The following is a 24,565-nucleotide window of genomic DNA, read 5'->3' as shown; positions in this document are numbered from 1 at the left end:
GCTTTGTTGATTCAGGGCCTGTATTACAACGTTATGATTGAGAATTTACATGTAAAAAGCACAAATTTAAATTTACGACTGAATAAACTTTCTTTAACTTTGTTTTACCATTAAATTGCCGTGGTTTAAAAAAGCTATAATTTAAATAAGATTCATAAAAGTACAGTATGTTAATTTGAAGTTTAAATGGGAGACTCAAATATACCAATAACTAATCTGTGTGTCCTTGCATGTGCAGTATTCTATAGGACCATACATTTGAAATAAACAGGCCAGTTTCTGCATTACGGGAATGTTAATTTCTGTATATTTGTTTGAAGCTGTAAATATCATATGTTGCGTGCATATATCTGGAGGTCAATACTTTGGTATGTCTTGAGGAAGTGGGGAGAAAGAAAAAGGAAAAATCACATGTATGTACAGAATGCTATTTTCAAATAGAGACAGCCTAAATTTTCAAAAGTAATTGATAATTTTAAGGTGTCAAGCTTTGAGACCCTTTAAAAGGATCTATTTTTTTTCAAAGGGTTGGTGCTAGTAGTCCCTTTTGAAAATTAGGTGTCTAAAAGATGTTTCAAGATAGACACCCATATAAGTTATCAGTTATGAAAAATTAGGTCTTACCACTGTGATTTTTAAACAAGCTTTTCATGTCTGAAGAAGTTTGTCATCGTTGAGGGCTAATGTGGTATTGAAAATATAAAAATAAAAAACAAAACTAATTATAAGAGTGCAAAAGGTATGTGAACATTTTCACAAATATTGTAGAAATGCTTTTTATATCATACTTGATTGAGTCAAAAGTATCTAAACAGAATTTTTGAAGTTAAGGATGCTACTCCATGCTTAAGAGCCAAGTACATGCTTAAGTGCTTTGCTGATCAAGGTCCATACTACATAATATGAATTTGGTTTTGTGTCTTGTGATATGCATGCAATTTAAGCCACTGTCATCAAACTACCATTTTTGTTCTAGAATATTCTCATTGACTTTTAATCTTTAATTCTTAGTAACAAGGTTTTGTTTCTGCCAATGGAAATTACACTGCTTTGCTACACTTGATAAATCTGAATTCCTGACACCAAACAATATTTTAATGTATGCAAGTGATCAAATTGCTTAGAAAAATGATTGCATTGGTAATGGACAACCCAGAAAATTATAGATCAATCGCTAAGGACAGCACAAGAAGAAATAGGCTTAAATTGCAGCAAGGGTGATTTAGTTTAGGAAAAAAATTCCTATGTGTAAGGGCAGTTAAGCACTGGAACAAATTAGGTAGGGAGGTTGTGGAATCTATCATTGGCAATTTTTAAAAACAGGTTGGACAAAACATCTGTCAGGAATTGTCTAATACTAAGTCCTGCTTTAGTGCAGGGGACTGGACTAGATGATCTGTCAAGGTCCCTTCCAGGCCTACATTTCTATGATAAGAGTCCAATCCTGTAGCACCTCATTTGTGAATAATCCCATTCAGGATCAGGATTCAAAACTTTTGTTTCTCTATCCATTCAATTAATTTATAGCATAACGGGATAGATTCTTGGAGATGTCAGCAGAAAATTGCCAACTTTGCCTTCTTGGCTTATGATGTCAAGGAAATGACCTTGCAAACTAAATTCCCTCTAAGCTGCACGGCTGCACAACAGGCTATCAAGGGCTATGCAGGTGGGGAGAGGCACATTTTGCCTGGCCCCACCCTAGAGCCTGCACCACCCTCCACCACCCTAACCCTCTGCTCTAGCCCTCCCCTGCACCCAAAACCCCTCATCCCTAGCCCCATCCCAGAGCCCGCAGCCCCAGCCAGAGCCTTCATCCCCTCGCACCCGAATCCTCTGTCTCAGCCCTGAGCCCCCTCCCACACTCCGAACTCCTCAGCCCCAGCCCCGCCACATATCACCTCCGTATTGGTGCACATAACAAAATTCATTCTGCACATGGATGTAAAAAATTTGAGGGAACATTGCTTGCAAAGCTTCATCACTTTGTCTTTTGGGCAGGATGACAATGTGTGGTACAGCTCTTTTTGAAAGTAATCCACTCTTCATTTTCCTTTTTATTTGTTCCCTTGTCTCTTCGTTCATTATCTCAGGGCAGTGGAAGGCTTTGTGAAATGCTTACTGAATTGAGCATACTTCACTAGTTTGGATGGCCAAGGTCAGAGCCTCACATGTCATTTTCTCTCCAACATCTTTTCTGTATAGGTGGCTAAAGTTTTTCTCTAGAGCTCCACTATCCAGGGCTAGGAAACCTCTCTCACTCTGGATGGAAACTACTTTACTTCACAAGGTGGTTCAGGATCATCACCCCTCTGACTTTCTTCTCTTTCCCACCACCTCTCTCTTGCTTCTCCTCCCTGTTTTCCAGGTTACAAATACATAGAAAATGTTCATTCTCTCTCTCTCTCTGGACAATGGACCTTATTATTCGATGTGTTCTTGCCCTGCTTTGACCTTTTTAGGATTCCAAATGGCCTTCTCTGGAGGGTGGAGCTTTTTACTTTACACAGGCCATCAATCCTTGACACCCAACGGTTTTGTTTTTAACGGAGTAGTAATCCATTTTCTTTGACTACAACTCCCTATGTTCAAAACCAGAAATCTGTTGTTACTTCAACTTTGCTTCAGGCTGCAGCTAAGAAGCTAACCTCAGTTTAATTCGTGCTGCTTAGAAGTTCCATAGGCAGATGCAAACTGGGCTTTGCAAGCGTCAGCTGAGCTAATATTAGAAAAAGAGGTTAGCGTTAAAATAATCGGCTCAAGAAAATGACTTGATTGTAGAAGTTCAGTTTCAGATGAGTGGTAATGAAGTAGAAGAAAATTATTGTGCCCATTACCTGATTTCATTTTTTATTTATCCAATACAATTGGCTTTAAAAGTGAAGTCCTAGAGCTTGCTTTGAAGAAAAATCTGTCAATACCTAACCAAGACTCTTAATGTTGTCACAATCTATGGAATAGACTTTCATTATATTTGTATAACCCTAGCAATTTCAGTTTTATAAAAATGAGGTGAAGCAGTTTAGCTCTAAAAACACTATGTTCGTGAGTTAGTCCTTAATAGGGAATAGACTCTTCTGATACTTTTGAAAATGTTTTAAAATGACACTTATATTTGAAAAATACCTGATGAGCATGTTCAGTAGTTCCGTAGAGCTTTTATTTAATATAGCTAGCATTCAAGTGGAAGGGAAATTTGTTTTAAAAATGCCAGTTTGGGGGGAAATATGAATTGTGTCACAAAATAATCGGAGTGTAGTTGAGAAATGTATGTAATTTTACTGCACAAATGGTAGTTGAGATACCACAGTTTCCATTATACAGTATTTACACACAGAAATAATTGTATTGACCTGGTGGTTCCTGTTGGTAAATATTTGACTTTTTAAAAACCGAATACTTTTTATTTCTATTACGATGTTGCCAAAAGGTCTCAATCAGGATCAGGACCCTTTTTTTGCCCTGAGCTGTACAAGCTCTTAGGAAGAGGGGGTTTCTATTTTGAGTTTATAATCTAAGGAACCAGTCCTGCAATCTGACCTCTGTGAGCAGACCTCTCAGTTGTACTTCAGTGTGACTCATCCAAGTTTGATATCCAAGTTTGCCACGGGACCTTGAATGACACCATAAGCAGAGGAGGGGAGGGGAATACTGTGAAAATATGTGGAAATTTTTATATACATTTTTAAAACATATGTGGATCAACACCACCTGCCTCTCTGTATAGCCTTAATTAATCATGTAATTAGTTATAGGCATCATGGAAAGATTTCAAGATCTCTCCTTTTAATTACGGAAAACAAGACCTTCTGTGTGTGACTATTTAGAAAATTGTCTTTGCTGAGCCCTCAGTTTTTAGTAGAGATTGGATGATGATTAAGCATCTGTCATTCCTGTTTGATTTTTCAGATTTGCTTTTAAAAGCAAAATGGGCAAACTTGAAGTGCTGGGGTGTGTGTCTGTGAAATCATGTTCTACAACAAGGTGCTGGTGATGCTTTTGGCCTCTTCTTCTTCTGATGATGATGATTCTATGTAATGTCATTCTGAATTTTGGTTCTTGTCATATTTCAGCAACGTAACATGTCATGTCAGCACTTTCCTTACACTCAATCATGTAGTCCACATTGCAAGTTGTTGAAAATGTAAAACAAATGCTGGTATGAAATAAACATTCAACAGAAAAGGAGAGAGAGAGAAAAGGCAGGCAGTGAACCATATAAATTGACTCTGCCAAATATGTGCTCCTGCACTGAGCACGTCAAATACTGTATAACCTTCCAAGGGAAAAGAAAAATCCAGATACAGGATTTACTTTCGTACGTCTCCAGCAATGTTGTCTGCAAGATCCGGTGTCAGAAATGTGTTGACTTATGTTAGAATGATTCAACTGAACTGCCACAAAAATGCAGGATGACTCTTCAGGGGTTCATAGTAACAGTGGAAAAGAAACACACATCAGTATAATAAGGTAATTTTTCACAGAAGGAACACTCCATCTCTGATATTGTAATTTATTGGCTCTCTTGTGTGTATGGATATGATTGTTGTGCTCTAGAACTGAACCAAAGGGGGAATAAAGGACCTACCAGGAGCAGTAGCTGCTAGAATCCTCCTTTAGCTCAGGAGTCGAAGACTTTTAGTTGGGAACTGATTGACAAGAGTTCTAGGTTCATCTCCCCTATTGTGTGAGATTTATAAAATAGTCTCTGACTGTTCTTTGTCCAACACAGGGAGGTCCATGAATAGAGCTCCTGGACACTACAGTAATACAAATAATTATAATTTCTACTTAAAGTAGACGTCTAAGGAAATATTTGTTTAGATTTTCGTAAAGAAATAATACACTGGCAGATTGTACCTGACCTGTAGATGTTTGAGCGGGGAAGAGAGATTTACAGAGAGTAAATCTCTGGTAAGGCTGGTGGCTGTAGTGGCATTCGCCTGCCCAGAGGGCACAGCCTGCAGACCTATTATATCTGAGTCAAATGAGATTATACAAGTGAGAATAGAATAAATTTACATTCAAATACAGATTCCATATTCTCTTAAATTCCTGTGGGTGACATTTCAAGGTGCCTCCTGCTTCTCTCCCAAAGCTGCAGAGCCAACAGATTCCTTATCTTCCCTCCATCTCTGTCTCTGCTGAGTGCCGAGTTTGAGAAGCAGGGTCAGAACATATGAGTGTGTGTCAGCTGTTCTAGCAACTCAGAAAGAGATTTGTCCCTAGCCACATGACTGTGTGGACCCTTTAAAACTGAGTCAGTCTCTCTCTCTCTCTCTGTCTTCCCCTTCCCACTAGTCTAGGAGGAAACCTGAACCCTGAGTTTGGTTTGTTTCTAGAGCCAAAGTCAGGAAATGAGTAAATTTTGGTGGTACTTAAGTATTTACCTGTGCCTAATCAGTGCCATGCTTGTACATACCTGAGGCATCATAGAAAAAGCCTCATGATACCAGAATGGTATGGTATTTGCAGTCCTTTGTTAATATCCATGGTTTGCACAAAAACACAGCTGGCCTCACTTACACTCAGGAGACATGCTTATGGCATACAGACTCTATAAATACTAAGACACGTTTCAGAGTAGCAGCCGTGTTAGTCTGTATTCACAAAAAGAAAAGGAGTACTTGTGGCACCTTAGAGACTAACCAGTTTATTTGAGCATAAGTTTTCGTGAGCTACAGCTCACTTCATTGGATGCATACTGTAGAAAGTACAGAAGATCTTTTTATACACACAAACCATGAAAAAATGGGGGTTTACCACTACAAAAGGTTTTCTCTCCCTGCACCCCACTCTCCTGCTGGTAATAGCTTGTGTAAAGTGATCACTCTCCTTACAATGTGTATGATAATCAAGGTGGGCCATTTCCAGCACAAATCCAGGTTTTCTCCCTTGCCCCGCCCTTCCCCCCCCCACACACAAACCCACTCTCCTGTTGGTAATAGCTTGTCTAAAGTGATCACTCTCCTTACAATGTGTATGATAATCAAGGTGGGCCATTTCCAGCACAAATCCAGGGTTTAACAAGAAAGTCTGGGGGGTTGGGGGGGTAGGAAAAAACAAGGGGAAATAGGTTACCTTGCATAATGACTTAGCCACTCCCAGTCTCTATTCAAGCCTAAGTTAGTAGTATCCAATTGGCAAATGAATTCCAATTCAACAGTCTCTCACTGGAGTCTGGTTTTGAAGTTATTCTGTTCTAATATCGCAACTTTCATGTCTGTAATCGCGTGACCAGAGAGATTGAAGTGTTCTCCGACTGGTTTATGAATGTTATAATTCTTGACATCTGATTTGTGTCCATTTATTCTTTTACGTAGAGACTGTCCAGTTTGACCAATGTACATGGCAGAGGGGCATTGCTGGCACATGATGGCATATATCACATTGGTGGATGTGCAGGTGAACGAGCCTCTGATAGTGTGGCTGATGTGATTAGGCCCTGTGATGGTGTCCCCTGAATAGATATGTGGGCACAGTTGGCAACGGGCTTTGTTGCAAGGATAGGTTCCTGGGTTAGTGGTTACCTCTTGTGTGGTATGTGATTGCTGGTGAGTATTTGCTTCAGGTTGGGGGGCTGTCTGTAGGCAAGGACTGGCCTGTCTCCCAAGATTTGTGAGAGTGTTGGGTCATGCTTCAGGATAGGTTGTAGATCCTTAATAATGCGTTGGAGGGGTTTTAGTTGGGGGCTGAAGGTGACGGCTAGTGGCGTTCTGTTATTTTCTTTGTTAGGCCTGTCCTGTAGTAGGTGACTTCTGGGAACTCTTCTGGCTCTATCAATCTGTTTCTTCACTTCCGCAGGTGGGTACTGTAGTTGTAAGAATGCTTGATAGAGATCTTGTAGGTGTTTGTCTCTGTCTGAGGGGTTGGAGCAAATGCGGTTGTATCGCAGAGCTTGGCTGTAGACAATGGATCGTGTGAAAGCTGGAGGCATGTAGGTAGGAATAGCGGTCAGTTGTCAGAAGTCACCTACTACAAGACGGGCCTAACAAAGAAAATCACTTTAGATAAGCTATTACCAACAGGAGAGTGGGTTTGTGGGGAAGGGGGGGAGAAAACCTGGATTTGTGCTGGAAATGGTCCACCTTGATTATTATACACATTGTAAGCAGAGTGATCACTTTAGATAAGCTATTACCAGCAGGAGAGTGGGGTGAGGGGAGAGAAAACCTTTTGTAGTGGTAAACACCCATTTTTTCATGGTTTGTGTGTATAAAAAGATCTTCTGTACTTTCCATAGTATGCATCCGATGAAGTAAGCTGTAGCTCACGAAAGCTTATGCTCAAATAAATTGGTTAGTCTCTAAGGTGTCACAAATACTCCTTTTCTTTTTATAAATACTAAATGGCTGTTTCATATCTGCTTTACAGAGAGTGTGTGTTTTGGAAGAACTTTTCTGTTTGCCTCCAAAACATAATTATTTTCAACATCTGTTGTGCTGGAAAAGAGAGTGCTCAGGATTGACAGAAGTGTACAACTATGTCAATATTTCCCCACTGTTGGGCTTTATTTTGTTCTATAGGAGCTGCTTTCTTCAACAAATGTTGTCTGTTGTATATCTCTTCATGTAGGCTGTCCCTTTTTGTCCCAATAGAGCCATTACACCCCTTCGCTGTGTGTGAAAAATACACAAGAGGGTTAAAATCGAGCCTTAACAGAAATTGTTTACACTACATCATTTCTAGTGCGTGTCTTCTTTCAGAGCTCTCTTTTAAACCTATCTGGCTGACTGCGGCATGTTCTCACCAACCTGCTCCAAATATTAGAATTTACAAAGTATTCTCGAAGAACTGTTCTTGGTGTTTGGACCACATTGGAACTTTTCCTTCTATCTTTTAATGTCTCTATTGATATGAATAAGAGCATGTACAATAATATTATTTGTAACATGTATATTCACATTTGAACCCATAGAGTTCTGTGCATGTTCTCCTCTTGCTGTATATTTAGATCGCATTAGTATTAACCGGAATGAAAAGATGGAATTAATTGACTATTCCTCTATTTTTAAACAAACAACAGCAAAAACGAACAAAAGACTGAGTTGATGAAGAAGCTTGTAATAAAATAAAACAGACAATACGAAGAAAATAAAATTGTTCACTGCACTTTTTATACACAGTGAAAAACTATTCTTGAAATTTTGAATTGATTCCACATGTTTTATAGATTAGTGAATTCCTTGCACTGATATTTTTAAGTTGAGAGTTTAATTTGGGGGGGCGATGGGGAGTAGGAAAAGTGGCTGGTGGATAAGGGGGAAAAAATGGAGCCACCTGAGTATGAATTTTGAAAGGGTGTTAGAGATTTTTTTTCTCTTTGGCTTACCTTGGATATTTGCCTTTAAATGTCTTCTCATGAAAGATAAATTTGACAAAATTGCACCTTTGAGAATTGACAGAATTATAGTTTACAATATTTTTGAATGCAAGAAATTCTATGTGACAAATTTACAAATAGGCCTGCTTTGGAAAGGAGCACAGTTCCTTATACCTTAAAAATAAGCTTTTGTTTGCGGGTTGATTTTTTTTTTATGTCTTTTTGTTTAGAACATCTCATGTCTCTATTGTCCCCATGACATGGTATGGTGATAAGGGCCATGTTTATTTTTATAAATAAGTCTGTCCATTTACTTTTGACTTTTAAGTTGCTGGTGATACCACCTTATAAGTTACCAGGACTAGTGTGTGTTCTGTTTGTCTGGTTCCTCTCTCCCAAAGAAAAGAATTAAAACCACTCTGCACCTCAGCTTCATTTCTAATGGAAGAAAATATCTTTCTAAGACCCTTTTATGTGGCCCCCTGACGATTGTGGCGCACCTAATAATCTTTGATGTATTTTGTTATCTTCCCAACATTCCTGTGAGGCAGGGAAATACTATTTCCCCCACTTTACAGATGGGATGTAGGGCACAGAGAGAATCCCTAAGGTCACCCAGGAATTCTGTGGTAGAGCAAAGCACTAAACCCAGGTTTCCCAAGTCCCAGCCTGGCATCTGAACCTCTGGACCATCCTTTCTTTTTCGACAACATATGCTCTATGCATACATGTTACGGGGTCAAGACAGGGATGTTACCAAATCCAGAACAGTATTGAGCCCAAGAGTGTTGCAGTATTGACTGACCTTCAAGTTGTTTAGCATAGGTGGACCCCTACACCATTGTGGAGTCTCATGTGCAGGCCTGGATGACCAGTTTGTGTGCGGGCAAGCTGGGGTTCAAATCTACACTGCTCTAGCATGCAGCACACTGTCTGTGTGGACCCTGCGCTCTTCACTAAAAGCTCCGCGGGGTGTTTTGCGTAACAGCTGGAGGTCTTAGTGCACAGCAGCAGGGTCCACACAGAGAGTTAACGTGTGGCATGTTGGATGCACTGTAGATTTGTGCCCAAATTTGCTGTGCACTGACTCATCATATAGACATGCTGTTTGATAGTTGTGATTCTAGATTTTGGCCAGCACTACGGTTGACCATTTGACCCTTAGGCTAACATGGAGAGGAAGTGACTGTATTACTAGATATCAACAGATACTGCTGAAGTTTTTTATTTCCTCCATGGCATTAACCATATGTATTTTATTATTATTATTATTATTATTATTTTTTAGTGCACAGAAATTATAAAATTACTTTTAATTGTTCCTTATTTGGCCCCATAAGGCTACTCTGTAATTTTGGCTTCCCATGGATCTTCATATGCATATGGAAAATTAAATTAATTGGAAATCACACCCTGAAATCTATTATTAAGTTAATCAAGCTAACAGCTTGTGGGGTGTCCTCATACACAGCATGGTGTAATTGTGTATAATAAGCAACGATTTATAAATCCATAAAGAAAACTTAAAGGGGTAAAGAAATGTCAGGAAAGGACAGGGAACAGAGTAAAAGTTGGTACAGTTTTAATCAAGCCACTGTTTGAAATTAAACACACAGGACATGTTCTGAAAATGTCTTCTGTACATTTAAATTAATTGAATATTTCCTGTGAGATTTCACAAATAAAATGCTTTATTTATTCTTGCCATTCTAAACCACCTGAAACCTCCTTGTTCAACATTCCAGAATGTTTTAAGGATTATAGCATGGGGCTTATATCGGGGCCTATGTTTCTATGTGATGTACGGTAACAGAATTTAAACCTCTCATTGTTTTATCCTAAACGTCTCCAAATATTTGAAAAATCTTTGCAACCAAGTCCATAAGGTGTTGGGTATTTTTATTCATTATTTTGCAAGTCTTCCCTTAAAATAAATTGAAGATATTAAATGACATCTGTTTTGTAAAATCAAGTCAGCTGCAAGTGTGATTTTTCAAAGATGAAAGACTCGAAAATTATTATCCCTTAAAACAGCAATGGGAACTGATTTTTTTCATCTGAACCTCTCCCAGCCTGCCATTTTTTGCATGCAGCTATTGCACCTGCATTTTTTTGCACCTTTAGTTTAATGTGAGTGCAAATATTAATAGTCACATGATAAATAAAGGGATTTGTACCTGCCGGCGTGTAATTACGATGAACTAGTACTACTAAGTGTGCCTGTGATGCAAAAACTGCCAGCACATGGTATGGTTGCAGAAAGGGAGGTTGCCCTGTAAAATTATAGCCTACTTTGGATAACTGCATATCTTTAATCCCTTCTGTAACTTTTTAAAAACAATTTAAAAATTCTCAGTCTGAATGTTAGTGCTTGTGAGAAGGGTCAGACTTAATCCCCTGGAGAGTGAAGTCCTGTGCTTATTCAGAGAACAGGTACAGCAATGGCACAAACTAATCCATACTCTCACACCTCTGTACCTGAACCTTTGTTAAAGTGCAAAGGAAAATACTGAAGTTTGCCTTGTATCTAATATTGAGCTCCCACTATTGTTTCCCAGTACGGACTGCAGTGTTGGAAGTGATGTTTGTGTTTCTGCATGTTGTCATGTCAAGCTCTGCTGTACCTCTGGTAGACCAGGAAGGAGAAACCTAGTTCAGGGAGCATTGCAGGACTGGATGTAAAGAAATATGAATAATACTCTATACTGTGCAGACAGAACTGGGAGAAGCAGAGAAGAATGTCAGTCACACCTGTCAACGGTATGAGTGCTGTTACTTATAAAATACAGGTTTCAGAGTAGCAGCCGTGTTAGTCTGTATCTGCAAAAAGAAAAGGAGGACTTGTGGCACCTTAGAGACTAACCAATTTATTTGAGCATAAGCTTTCATGAGCTACGGCTCACTTCATCGGATGCATGGAGTGGAAAATACAGTGGGGAGATTTATATACACAGAGAACATGAAACAATGGGTGTTACCATACACTCTGTAACAAGAGTGATCAGGTAAGGTGAGCTATTACCAGCAGGAGAGTGAATGGGAAAAAACCTTTTGTAGTGATGATCAAGGTGGGCCATTTCCAGCAGTTGACAAGAACATGTGAGGAACAGTGTGTGTGGGGGAGAAGTAAACATGGGGAAATAGTTTTACCTTGTGTAATGACCCATCCACTCCCAGTCTTTATTCAAGCCTAAGTTAATTGCATCCAGTTTGCAAATTAATTCCAATTCAGCAGTCTCTCGTTGGAGTCTGTTTTTGAAGTTTTTTTGTTGAAGAATTGCCACTTTTAGGTCTGTAATCGAGTGACCAAAGAGATTGAAGTGTTCTCCGACTGGTTTTTGAATGTTATAATTCTTGACGTCTGATTTGTGTCCATTTATTTTTTTACATAGAGACTGTCCAGTTTGGCCAATGTACGTGGCAGAGGGGCGTTGCTGGCACATGATGGCATATATCACATTGGTAGATGTGCAGTTGAAAAGATGATAAAGCATCTAAAACAGTGATGCATACTGCAGATGAAACTTCATCTCCTTACAGTAGTTAATATATACTATTTGCTTGAGGGGCAAAACATTTCTTTTTGAACTGCTTAATGCAGTAATTGTGTGTTAAGTGAAAAGCTAGGTGCCACGAAAACTATCAGTAATCCTTTATAAGGATTTTTTCCCCAGAAAAACATGCAATACGATATATTCCAAAATAAATATACCTTCAATTCTGGCTTCAGTATTTCTGCCTTTAATTAAATAGTCTACATTTAATTCTCTGTTTCACATAGACTGTCTCTCATTTAAATCTAGAAAACTGCCTTTGTGCAATGGGTTTTTTCTGCCCACTTCAAATGTGGGTGCACCTTGCTATCTAGATTTTTGGTGGCATTAGACATGAATATGAGCTGTTCGCCAGAAATCTCCAGTTACTCAGCCTTCACTAGACAAGAAAGAAACATCATAACCAATTCACATCAGATGTTTTTTCTCTTTTATTCCTCTTTTTATTTTCACTCTCTTTGGGTGAAATTCACCCACTGAGCAGCGGGCCAGTATAATGTCCATGCATCACTTGTATCCTCAAAATAGGATTTAAGTGCTGTTAAGGTCTTTTGCTAGCCCTCCTCATAGGAATGAATTTCATTCTTTGCTTCTACTTTTCCACTCAGGATTTATGCCCAGCCTCAGATGTTACAATAGGCCCTACTAAAAAACTGTAAGTTTATTACAATGTAGTATTTATTTTCATTATGGTATCTGTGGTATTTGCAGCTCTCCAAATGGGCAATACAGCAGTAAATTTCACTGTTGCAAGTGGTAAATGTCCAGGTCTTAACACCCATTGTATTTTCTGTAGTATATTTCTTTTTTTTATTTCTTCCTGCTTGAGACTTCCTAGCACTTTCCATATTGTGGCTGCTTTTGCTGTCTCCGTACTGTCACAGGTTGGCAAGTTTTGCTAGCATGCAGCACCCAAGTTTAGAAAGATCTAAAACGCAAAGTTTGTATTAGCTCTGTGGTGTTTGATTTGTAAGGGACATTTATTCTGTTATGTTAGGACCAGGGCCAAGAAGCAAGAACCACAAGTGCTGTATGTGGAGATGAGTACCAGCTGTAATGCAAATCCATTGCCATCTCCACACTTTCTTACTTGATTTCTGCCCTTGGGTCTGTTGAGCCAGCATAGTTCAACATAGAGATCATTTTAGCACCCACATGTTCCCAGGAAAATGACCCAGCTCAATAGTACACAATACTGAACCAGAGACACTCAGAAGAAATGGTGAATAAAGATCTCCATCCTGTGACATACTGAGCCCCCTCTGAAGATGGTGGAATTGAGGCTACTAAACACCATGCAAGGCGGAACAAGCCAGATGTTCTATGAAAGTGATGTGGCAGGGCTAAATTAGGAATCTCTGTTTTGTATTTCACTGTCATGCTATATGTATTATGGTATCAATTTGTTAAAACGTCTTGATTTGGCAGTAACCTTGTTGTCTCTCTTTGGCATGTGACTTCTTTGAGTAGCTGCACAGATTTTTTTTACTCTTTCTGTATTCTGCACGTAAGGATTTCTTGCTATTTTTTAAAAGAATGTTTACGCCTAAAAGTGAAGTATGCACAAAGCAATGTTAATTCCCTGGTTTTTGTATTTGCTTCACTAGGCACAAGTTCCCCAATATCAATTCTGCAGTTCAGTAATGCATAAAGGAGTCAGAATCAAAAGTCCAAAAAGAGAGATTTTTCTAGCTCCAGAGCTCTGCGCATAATCACAAAGAATGAAATTTTGAAAACATTCCAAGAAAACAAGTGTACATATTGCAGCTAGGGGCAAGAGTGGTATTTGTTCTTAATGACTGCTTGACTTCAGCACTACAGATTGCATAAAATCTGTTCTCTCAGCTGCATTATAATGAGGGCTGCTATGGTATTCAGTCAGGATTTTAGGACACAGTTGAGCTGCCTGACTCCACTAACCACTTTTGCATTAAAACAAAATGATGTTTAACAAAAAAAAAAAAAGTTCTCGGATATTTGGGTAATGGCAGTCTTATAAGTTTTGAAAACTTTAAAAGACACCGCTACAAAGAGAAAACTGGCAATTCACACATCCTAATATATCCCCCATATTCCCCTTTCTTCCTCAAAAATAGAAAGTCATGCTCAGCACAAATACCTGCTGAAAATCTACTAACCTCCCCTCACCCCCAAATCAACACCCCATCAAACCTTCAGGTTTCTTAAATCACATCAGGCTTCAAAAAGTTATATTTCCCTTTTGGAATATTCAGCTAATGTGCCTCTATATTTTATATTCACATGGGAAATAGACAAGTTCCAAATGTACATTTGAAGACTAGAAGATCAGGAGATGCAGGAAAAGTTTTATAACAGCGGAGATGTCAGTTTTAAAACACCTGCAGTTTAGAAGGATATGTCCTAAATCACAATGGTTCGCTGTGCATAGGCACAAATTAAGTCTGAGATGGGTCAGGGTGTCAGTTTGTGATGGAGATGCTGAAACGTGTCCTGGGATTGCGCTCCAGAAATAGGTATGAGGGTGGCTTTCTTTTACTCATCAATGAGATCACGAAAGGGAAAAATTTCAACATTAGTTCTGTATATGTTATCAGAGTTCTCAATCTTAAAGGTGCTCTCATGGCTGAAAATAAAAGATATAATAAAGTAAGAAAATCACAGTGCATGAGTCAACTGAACAGTAGAAATTAAATTAGTGGGGGAATTTACGTATCTCTTCATTCTCATAGTGTATCACTTAATTTATCAGTGTATTTGGTTAAACAAACTGATTTTAATTTATCCAGTTGCATATACAAAACCACAAAATGAGGAAATTTTGGCTAGACAAGGTAGGTGATGTAATATCTTTTATTGGACCAATTCCTGCTGGTGAGAGAGACAAAGCATTTGAGACTTACACAGAGCTCTGCTTCAGATCTGGGAAAGGTACTCGGAGTGCGATAACTAAATACAAGGTGGAGCAGATTGTTTAGCATACATAGCACATTTCAAGGGACCATTCCAGGTGAAATGGCCTGTTAACATCTCTCCAATCATAGTGGGGAGAGAAATGGAGGGGGATGGTTAGTGGGTTTTTATATATATATATAATATATATAAAAATATTTTAATAAGCCATAAATCCAGTGTTTTTATTCAGTCCGTGACTTCTAATGTCTAGCAAAGTTATGAATTTAAGCTCCCAGGCTCATCTTCAGAAGGTGTTTGTGCAGGTTTCCTTTGAGGGTGAGGACTTTGTGAAAAATGTACATCCCACAGGTGATGTGGTATTTTTGTCTTTTTGTCATTTTCCTGTGTGTGTTCATTCAAGAATGTAGTGATTGTCTGGTTTTACTCACATAGTTGTGGCATTTAGTGCACTGGATAAGGTACACTAAATATTGTGATAGGCATGTGTAGGACCCATGGATCTTGAAATGTGTGTTATGGGGGATGTTGATCATTGTAGCAGTGGAGATATGTCTACAGGTTTTGCATATCTTGGTCTGGAAAGGTCTGAAGCTACTTTGAGTTGGTGTGTCCTGCCCTGTGGGGAGCTTGCTTCTGATGATGAGCTTGGAGAGGTTGGGGGTGTTGTTTGAAGGCCAGAAGAGGGAGTTCAGGAAAGATTTCTTTCAGGACATGGTCCCTATTGAGTATGGGTTGTAATTGTTTGTTTAGACCCCATGTGGGTTGCAGTGCGGGGTGACAGGTGACATCTTGGGGGGTGTGTGGACAGAGGGGTTTTATTTCTGTATTGTATTGTATGTCTTGTTGTATTTTGGCTAGTATGTAGTATAGTCACAAATGTGGTTATTATAGTTTAACACAGAACAAAGGGAATGTTTTAAAAGGTAACCGTGGGTAGTTTGTGTTAAGGTGAGCCCTAACAGGATACAGTGGGAAGTGGCCAGTATAATCAGAGTTTGCATAACTTTTCAAACAAATTTAGATTAAATTCAATTAAATTTAGATTTAGATTTAGATGCTTGGTCCTGCAAGGTGCCAGGTTGACAACACTAGACACTGAACTTTATTTATTACAGAGCAGATGCGGCTTGAGAGCTGGCAGAGCAAGCTTTCCTGCACTGCATCATCAACGTACTTCAGCCCTGTTTCACAGAGACTTCATTTAGACATAAAAGGAGATTTCCTTTTTCGTGCCCTTTTAATCCATGTCACCTCGATTGAGTTTGTCAACAAGGGTGACAATTAATCACTTTGTTTAATCCAAGTATATTACTACCAAAAGGTACATTAAAACAAGTTGGTGTTGCAAAGTCAAGCACTCAGAAGTTAGAGAATGCCCGAATTAATACAGCCCATGCAACCTTTACCCCAGGGGGAATTCTGCACCCACAAATAAATAAATACAAATTCTGCACACAATATTTTAAAGTTCTGCATATTTTATTTGTCAATAAATAAATGTAGACTCTCCAGCATGGCAGTGGGAAGCATAGGCCACTGGCTGCAGAGAAGTGGGAGATCACCCTGCAGCACCCTCTCCACCCCCCATTCCCCAAGACCATGGACTCAGCAGTGAGGCTGCATCTCACCCTGACACAGTGCAAGGGCTGGACCTGCCCCAGAAACACCCCAGGGCCCTGCTCCTCTGCCCCAAGATAAGAAAGTGAGAGCGACAGAGTCTCATGCGCACAACCAAACCTGGCCCCCATTCCAGGTTTGGGGCAAGCAGGCTAAGCATGGCAGAATCCAAGTGTGGAGGGGCTTAGTGTGCCAGGATCCAGGTGTGGGGTGAGAGGGTTCTGTGAGGGGCAGTCTGGGTGCGGGTGGCTCAGTGCGGGGTCTGGATGCACAGCAGCTTGTTGAGGGGTTCTGGCACCAGGGGGAATGGAACTCTACAGGGGAGTCCAGGTGAAGGTTATTGGGGATCAGTGGGGTGGGGAAGGCGGGCTTGGTGTGGGGGGCTTGGTGGGATGGTCCAGGTGCAGGGGGGTGGGGCTTATTATGGTGGGGGTCTGAGTGTGGGGGGGCTCAATGGGGGGGTAGTCTGAGTGCAGGGGTGGGGTTCCAGATGCAGGGGGAGTTGCTCAGCAGGGATCTGGATGCAGGAGGGGTGGGATTTGGGGGGCAGGGAGGACAGGTGCAGCATGGAGGTTTGGGTGTGGGGGGCTCGGGGAGCGATCTAGGTGCGGGGTGGGGCTCGATGCAGGGGGGAGTGGCTTGGTGGGGTTCTGGATGTAGAAGGGATGCGGTTTGGTGCGGGCGTCTGGGTGCAAAGGGGGACTGGGTGCCAAGGGGCTCTAGATGCAGGGGGTGAGGCTCGGCAGGGTTGGAGTTTAGGTATGGGTGGCTTGGTGAGGGTTTTCTGGGTGTTGGGAGCTGGATGCATGGGGTTTGGGCAGACAGGGGAGCAGCTTCCCATAGAGAGACCCCCTCACACCTGTGGCTGAGGAGCTATGCAGGCAGCATAGGCGGTGGGTATAATAGGCCAGGGGAGGCTAAGCCTCTCCTGGTGCAACCGCTGCTGCTCTGCCACCAGACGCCTGTGCCGTGGTGGCCCTGCCTAAGGTCTGCCCTTTCCCATCCCTGCTCTTCCCCTTCTCCGAGGCACCCACTGCTCGCCCGTCCCTCCTCTCCTCCATCCCTTTCCCGCGAAGCTGCTGCGTCCCTGCGGGTGGCAGGGGCCTGGCGGGGGATGTGTGGAGGAGAGGAGGGACTAGCAGCTGAGCCCAGTGCAGGGTAGGAAACACTAGCTGAGGCATCCCCAGACTAGTCTCCCCCCACCCGTAGTGATTTAAATCTCCAGTGACTGCTCCGGGTGCCTGAAACCATGTGCACTCACTTCTGGGGAGGTGCATGTGACCACTCCTGCAGCTTCCCTTTGCTTCTCCATCATTCTCTATGGGGAAACAAAGAAGTCTGCGGGGGACATGAATTCTGTGTGCACGCAGTGACGCAGAATTCCCCTAAGAGCGAACCTTAATTCTGCACCCTTGTGTGTGTATATACATTGTGATGGTCATTAATTACATGTAATTTTTTTCCTCAGAACCCATGCCTCTAGGTGTGTAAATATATGAAATTGGTGCTCCTAGATTAAATGAAGACCCATTTGTTATAGAAATAAATTAGGATTTATTAGGATTATCTTAAAATGCAGAAAAGCTGGATACTTGATTACTTATTTTGAGAAGATTTAAGAGTCCGGTATTAAGAGTGAGCCTTAGCTTAGTTGATTTTATCTAGCTTTAAAATTTTTATCACTGATGAAGTGTGTAGTAAGGGTTATGAAAGCAATTAATAACATCAGTGACAGGATCAAGGGATTGGCTAATTTATCTTTATAGGTTTTAATGAAGCTTATAATTTAGTAATAAATATACAATATATTCAAAAATAAGGAGTTATAAAAAGGATGATTTATCTGACTTATTTCAGAAGCTAGTCTGAAAATCAAAGGTAGTGGAAAACACTCATGTAGAAAGACAGTTGTGCGAGGGTAGGGGTGAGGACAGAGAAGAGAGCTTAAGTTTACAGCAAATCAAAACGTGTTTAACATTCTCTGTAGACCTTTAACATACCTGAACGCTTCGCTGTGGTTTTTTTGGAGTGGGGGGAGGGGAAAGAGGAGGAGGAGGGAAAGATATGTCCTAATATGGGCAGCTACTATTTCACATCTCACTTTGTTTAGCTGGCAATCAGTGGGTGTGCTGTCGAAACCACTGCATCCTTCTTAAAGCTTAGAAGAAGAAGGGTAAGAGAGAAGGCTCTTGCCATATTAGCCTCTTGGGAAACATAATAGCTCTATCTTGAAAATAGCTAGGTAGAAAGTCCCAAATTTGAACGTTTACTCTTTCAAGGTTGAGAGTTTGGTCTCAGATGCAACTGCCACAGCCAATGCTGAGGGGCATGCAAAGGGGAGCGTGCTGCAGGAGCCCACATTACACGCTGGCTTTTGGGAGGTGGCAGCAGTAGGCCTGTGTAGCATCCGTGCTTCCCAACCACATTTTGACTACCCTCTTCTCATGGATCTAAGAGAGGAAAGCTGCTTATCTCCTCTGTCACCTATGTGAAGCCAGCCACACTGTAGCCCATAGATTTTTATGGCCATGCTGATTACATTCATTTCCATCCAGACCTCTTTTATATGAAGTTTATGTAGTGCTCACCAGGGTCAATAGGTCCATAGTGTGATTGGAGACACTACTCTGTCAGCGGCTCAATTGTCCTGCCCTTGATTCTCCTTCATTACACTGTAATGTTCTGTTCCCATGCCATTGGGTTACTTGCATCTATTTTGCTATGTACACTGAACTCATAACAATAGATATTACTGCAGCAAATTTTACAGCAAAATTTCATCCTCCTTTGAACTTTACACAGCACTTCATGGATTTTGATTCACCACCTTCTTCTACTTTCCACAGTGTAATCAGGTGCCTTACATGGGGGTAAAAATAGAATAAGGCAGTAGTGAATAATCCCTGTGTTTTTAAAACAGGTGCAAACTTTAATTAATTTTTTGCAGAACCCCTGTGAGATAAGTAAGTAGTGTTATCCCCGATTTACAGATAGAGAAAGTGAGAGACCGATTATGAGATTTGCTGAAAGTCATATAATGAGTCAGAGGTACAATCAGGATTTGATATCAGGAGGTCCTGGCTCCCAGTCCCATGCTCTAACCACATGTCGTATGATTCCTTATTAACATAGCCTTGAAGTTCTTTGGTGTTCTTTCTGACCAGGCACATGTTTCCTATTGTTATGTGAGAACAACCGCACATCCTGCCATATGTTGTTTCTGCACAGTGGTTTATTTTTTGATAAGCTACAGCAAATTTTAATGTATTTGTTAACATTCTTAATTTAATGTCACATATTCCTATCAACAGTAGTGAAAAGTTATCAAGTTCTGTAACAGGTGAAACCACAGTCCTCAATGCATTGTTTTGTGATCAAGAATCCAGTAGTTAAATATACACAGCAGTGGGCTGAAAACAAGTGGTTCATTTTTGCTGCAGGCAGTTCCAAGGGACTGGAATAATCATAGTTCCCAAAAGGCAGGTCCAATTTTATTAATTCAAAATAGGCTTTCATTATAGCACTGAGCCTATTTCAATTTCAAGGTGCAGCACTGCAATTTGTATTCACAATACTAATAGAAAAGAGGGAGATGTATTGTAGAATGCAATATACAGGATTTTTGTCCCTTTGAGCATTATGTTCCATTTTGAAATGCTAACATGTTAAATTTTGTCTTTGAAAAAATAGATAGGTTTTATCTATGTCTATATCTGGATATAATATTAATTTGCTAGGAATGTACTTAGGTCTTTGCTATAATTGTAGGTCCTTAAAGTCGGTGGAAATTTTGCCTAAGGTTTTCTCTGTACTTAAAAATTAGCTCAATAAAACTACAGCGTGGGAAAAAAACAAAAACAAAAACCCAACCACCCTTGACCTATATCGCTATGCCACCCTAATCCCCAGTGTAGATGCAGCAATGTTAATGGAAAAAAGTTCTATCAACATTCAGAGAGGTGGTGTTGCTATGACAATGGAACAACCTCTTCCATTGGTGTATGCTGCATCTGACACAGGGTTCTGCCAGCATAGCTATGCCAGTATAGTCTGCATAATGTAGACACAGCCTAAGTAACGACTGGAGACTTTGATCCTCAGCTCTGACAGATTCACTAGAAACCAGGTGGATTTTGTTGAAACAAATGTATGTGAATATTTTGAATGAACCTCTCTCCAAAACCAAGAAAGGCAAATTAACATGAAAATGACCAGAAATAACATTTTCCATTAGTGTTAACTAAGAAACAAAATATAAGTAAAATCTAGTGAAAACATTTTCAAGTCTTTGATACTAAATATATTCAGATTATAATTAGTTAAGAACACAGGCTATCATCAGAAGCATTTCTTTATTCTGCATGGAACAGTTGGGGGATATTACTGCTGAATTACTGACAAAACCTATGCACTTTTAATGAGCAGTCTGACCTTTTTTTTTTTTGTAACTGTAAAGAAAACACTTAAATTAATTTCACACAAAGACTTATCAGCCAATAGACAGAAATAGAAATCGACTGAGAGACCTTAGTTGCAAAGCAAAGTGCTGTTGAAATTGCTGCATTATGCTGTGGCATAGAACATGCTTTTAACTATTGACATGTTACTTTATTAATTGTGCTAGGCCCTTTTAAAGTCTTAAATGTTTGTAACTGCACAAATTTGTGCAGTTACAGTTGCTCGTAGCTTTGATAAAACAGTTTGAATAGATGATAACTGAATAGATCCATTATAACATTGTCTGAATATATGTGTAATGTATTTCCGTAGAAAATCTATTAGAATCTATGCTTCTTTTACAAGTTATACTGTGAGTACAGTTAAATCACTTGATATATTCTGACTAAAATTACATTTCTTGTATGGGATAGTCTTTCCTAATGTAATCTGGGAAATCAGGCAGGACGTAACATAAAAACAAATAGAAATTTGTGAGAGCTTTTCTAGAAATCAGATCTTTAAATAAAATAGAAATGGTGGCAATAAGTAGTGAATCAACTCGATAAATACTGAATGATCAAGCCTAGTTACTGTAAAATAAGATTTGGCTGGTTTACTTCATTTTCCAGAGCTTGGGCAAATAACTATTGAATTACATTACTTCATGTTGGTTTCCCCTAGGGCAAGAAGAACCTGCTCTACTGTGTTCTGCTGAGCTGGTGTATTGATTAGTACTTCAGGTCTAACCTTTACATGGTTATTCTTACTTTAGTGCACTTATTTATGTCTTTGATCGTTGTCTTTGTGCAGTTATTTTATTGCCTAGATATTCTTTTTGGCAGACTATAATAATATATGCATTTAATTCAGCTCTCTTACTTTGTTATAGCCAAATTAATATAATTAGTTCATTGTATAGCATGCAAGCTATGAGTGAAATTGACTTGGTGGCCTTAAGACCTGTGGTACAAGGGTAATGATTACATGCATAATTGACAGCACTTGTCGTTGGAAATACAAAGCTTTCATTGTCAGGATGGTTAGTGACTAAAACGAATCTAATTAAATGCTTGTAGTGTCCATTAACAGTGCCAACTTAGATGTTTTGTCATAGCAGCCATGTGATTTTAGGTTTTGCTACTGTGGGTTGGAAAGTGATTTATAGTTTAATTCATCTTAATAATTTGTATGCTTAGAAAACACTGATATAAAACTTTGTTGCATTTAAATTTCCTTGTTGTCTGCCTTGCAGTGGCATGAATAATAGGAGAGCTGGGAACATGAATATGTTGAAATGCATGAAGTATTTTCAAGGAGAATGTTCTTAAGGGTCAGAATGATATATGCCAAATGTTAGTGGATGGATAAGCATGGGGGGTTTGTCTTGAGAAGCCTGAAAATCAGATGTACTTTGGAGTGCTACTTTTACCAGCTGTGTGAAAAACTTGTGTTTTAGTCTTAATACTAAAATGTGGTTAAATATTCAGGTAAATAGTTATATTGTCTTGATATATTATATTGAGCAAATACCACAGTTTCTTGCATGCACACGCACACACAAAATAAGTGCATTAATTAATGACTTCATCCAACTCCCACTGAAGTCGAAGCCTTCCATAAACTTCAGCAGGAATTGCATCAGATCACATAAGAACAAAACATGGAACAATTTTAAACATGAGCATTTTCCGGACAGTGCTTTATAGTGCATTAATATCTAGACCTCATCTCTTCATAACACGTGTGGGGGCATCCTGATAGCTGTGAAAAACTGAGGCTAGTAATCATTAATAAAACATTTTTTGGACACTCTGTTTCTTCATAGATTAACACACATTTCTTATGCTTCTGGAAGTCCAGGTAGCAGCACTGTTAAGAGTGCTCTCTTTTTCTTTTCCATCTGTGCTTAGCTAGAAGGTTAGATAGTGCCTTTTTTCTTTTGGATATAGACCTTAATAGCTATTAGCCAGGATGGGCAGGGATGGTATCCCTAGTTTCTGGCACTGGTCACTGTCGGAAGACAGGATACTGGGCTAGATGGACCTTTGGTCTGACCCAGCATGGCCGTTCTTATGTTGTTGTTCTTCTGACCTCACTGCAGTTTCCATGTGCTTGTCACTGCCAGATCAGATTACTCTTGCCTTTAAATTGGCTGTACCAAGACCATTTGGAAACTTTAGCTAGTGCAGAACCCGGTATCTTTGGGTTCATGTGAGTTCCACATTAGATATTGGTTTTGACTTCCAAAGCTGTAAATGGTATGGATGCTGGCTACAAGTGAATTCACCTTTTTCCTTATGTGCTCACAGGGTAGTTGAGATCAGCTGAAATGTTTGAGCTAACAGTACTTTGATTGAAAAAGGAGGGTGGTAGGAGCAGGACATTCTTTGAGTGGGATCAGGGATGTTGTGAGGTATCTCAAATCTGAAACTTGCTTCCTTCTTTGGTGTGACGTAGTTAATCTTGTGAGCTTTCTGCTTTCCCATGCTGATGAGAAGGGAGTAGTTTAGGAGCATGGGTGTATGAGGTTTCAGTGGGGGTGCAGTGCAAAGTCCTCCTGGGTCCATTGAGTAAATTCCTCCCCCATAGTTGTTATTATTTAACATTTACTTTGCATTTGTGACTAAAGATTCAACCATGCTGGACCCGATTTTAATATGCACTGTGCAAACCCAGTAAACAAGTGTCCCTGCCTCAGAATTTACAGCCTAAAAGAGAAGACGTAACAAGTGGATGAGACAAACATGCTCCCAGTTTGGCGGTCTCAGGCCTCCTTCCCAAGGGGTTTTGCACCTTCCCCCCATGCGGTTCAATCAGTTTAGATGTCTTATTGCCCTTCTTCCGCCCCCTCCCCCCGCCCACCTGGAGTTCAGCCTGGCTTGCGGGAGGAGAGAGCCACACCTTCCCTGCCTGCTAAGCAGCCCAGCCCAGCCCCTACCTCACAACTCTACCCATCAGGCAGCAACCCTCTGAGCTCCCTGGCCAGTCGCCGCAAGGCGAGGAGAACGAACTGGAAAATAAGACAAGAATGGTGGTTAATCTCTGTGCACATAGCACCACCTAGGGGAGCAGCCGTTACACTCTGGGCAGGATGCTGCATGGGCAGGATGGTGGCCGGACTGTTTCCCTGTGCGCAGGCTTTATAGGGGAAGGAGGCAGAGTGAGATGAGAGCAGCTGCTTCTCTGTACAAGGCCACATAGAGAGTAGAGGGGCAGAGTGAGGCTGGAGTAGCCATTTACCTCTGCCCTAGTATTTTATTGCAGGAGAACGTCACCCAGGGCTGAAGAAGGTGTGCAAGGCCCCAGAACTGGGGTGGTGTTGTTTCACAGGGGTCAGGGAAATGCATACAAATGAATACCTAGGGCATTCTGTATCCCTTGTGCACAGCAAAGCTGGAATTTCCCTACTCCACTGTAAAGTGGGGAGCTTGAAACCAGGGAAAAAGGCATTGGCTTAGACACTGGATCAAGTGGACCAAAACCCCCATGTAGGATTAGCAGCTGCTGCTTTAGCCTAGGGATTGATGTCCAGCTGCTCCCCTACCCAGCCAGCACTTGGAGATTGGATTCTTCCTTGCATCCCCATATCCACACCCTTGTTGTTTGGGCTTCAATCAGGGACTGAAATTTACTCTCTCTCCATAAACATTTGCCTGCTACCATGTGCACATGTGACCACTCAAAGGACATATGCTCTGGTCCATGTATTGAAAACAATTCTAAAAACTAGGCAACC

General features: G+C 40.4%; 1 protein-coding gene across 1 annotated transcript in view; it reads left to right on the top strand.

The window, feature by feature from the left end:
• The window catches only part of SUCLG2 (succinate-CoA ligase GDP-forming subunit beta), a 236,451-nt gene that overhangs the window by 87,864 nt on the left and 124,022 nt on the right, over positions 1 to 24,565 (top strand). The window lies entirely within an intron of this gene.

This window comes from Lepidochelys olivacea (genome assembly GCF_965140295.1).
Source record: "Lepidochelys olivacea isolate rLepOli2 genome assembly, chromosome: 7".
Lineage (NCBI taxonomy): Eukaryota > Metazoa > Chordata > Testudines > Cheloniidae > Lepidochelys > Lepidochelys olivacea.
This window is presented reverse-complemented; position numbering and strand designations above follow the sequence as displayed.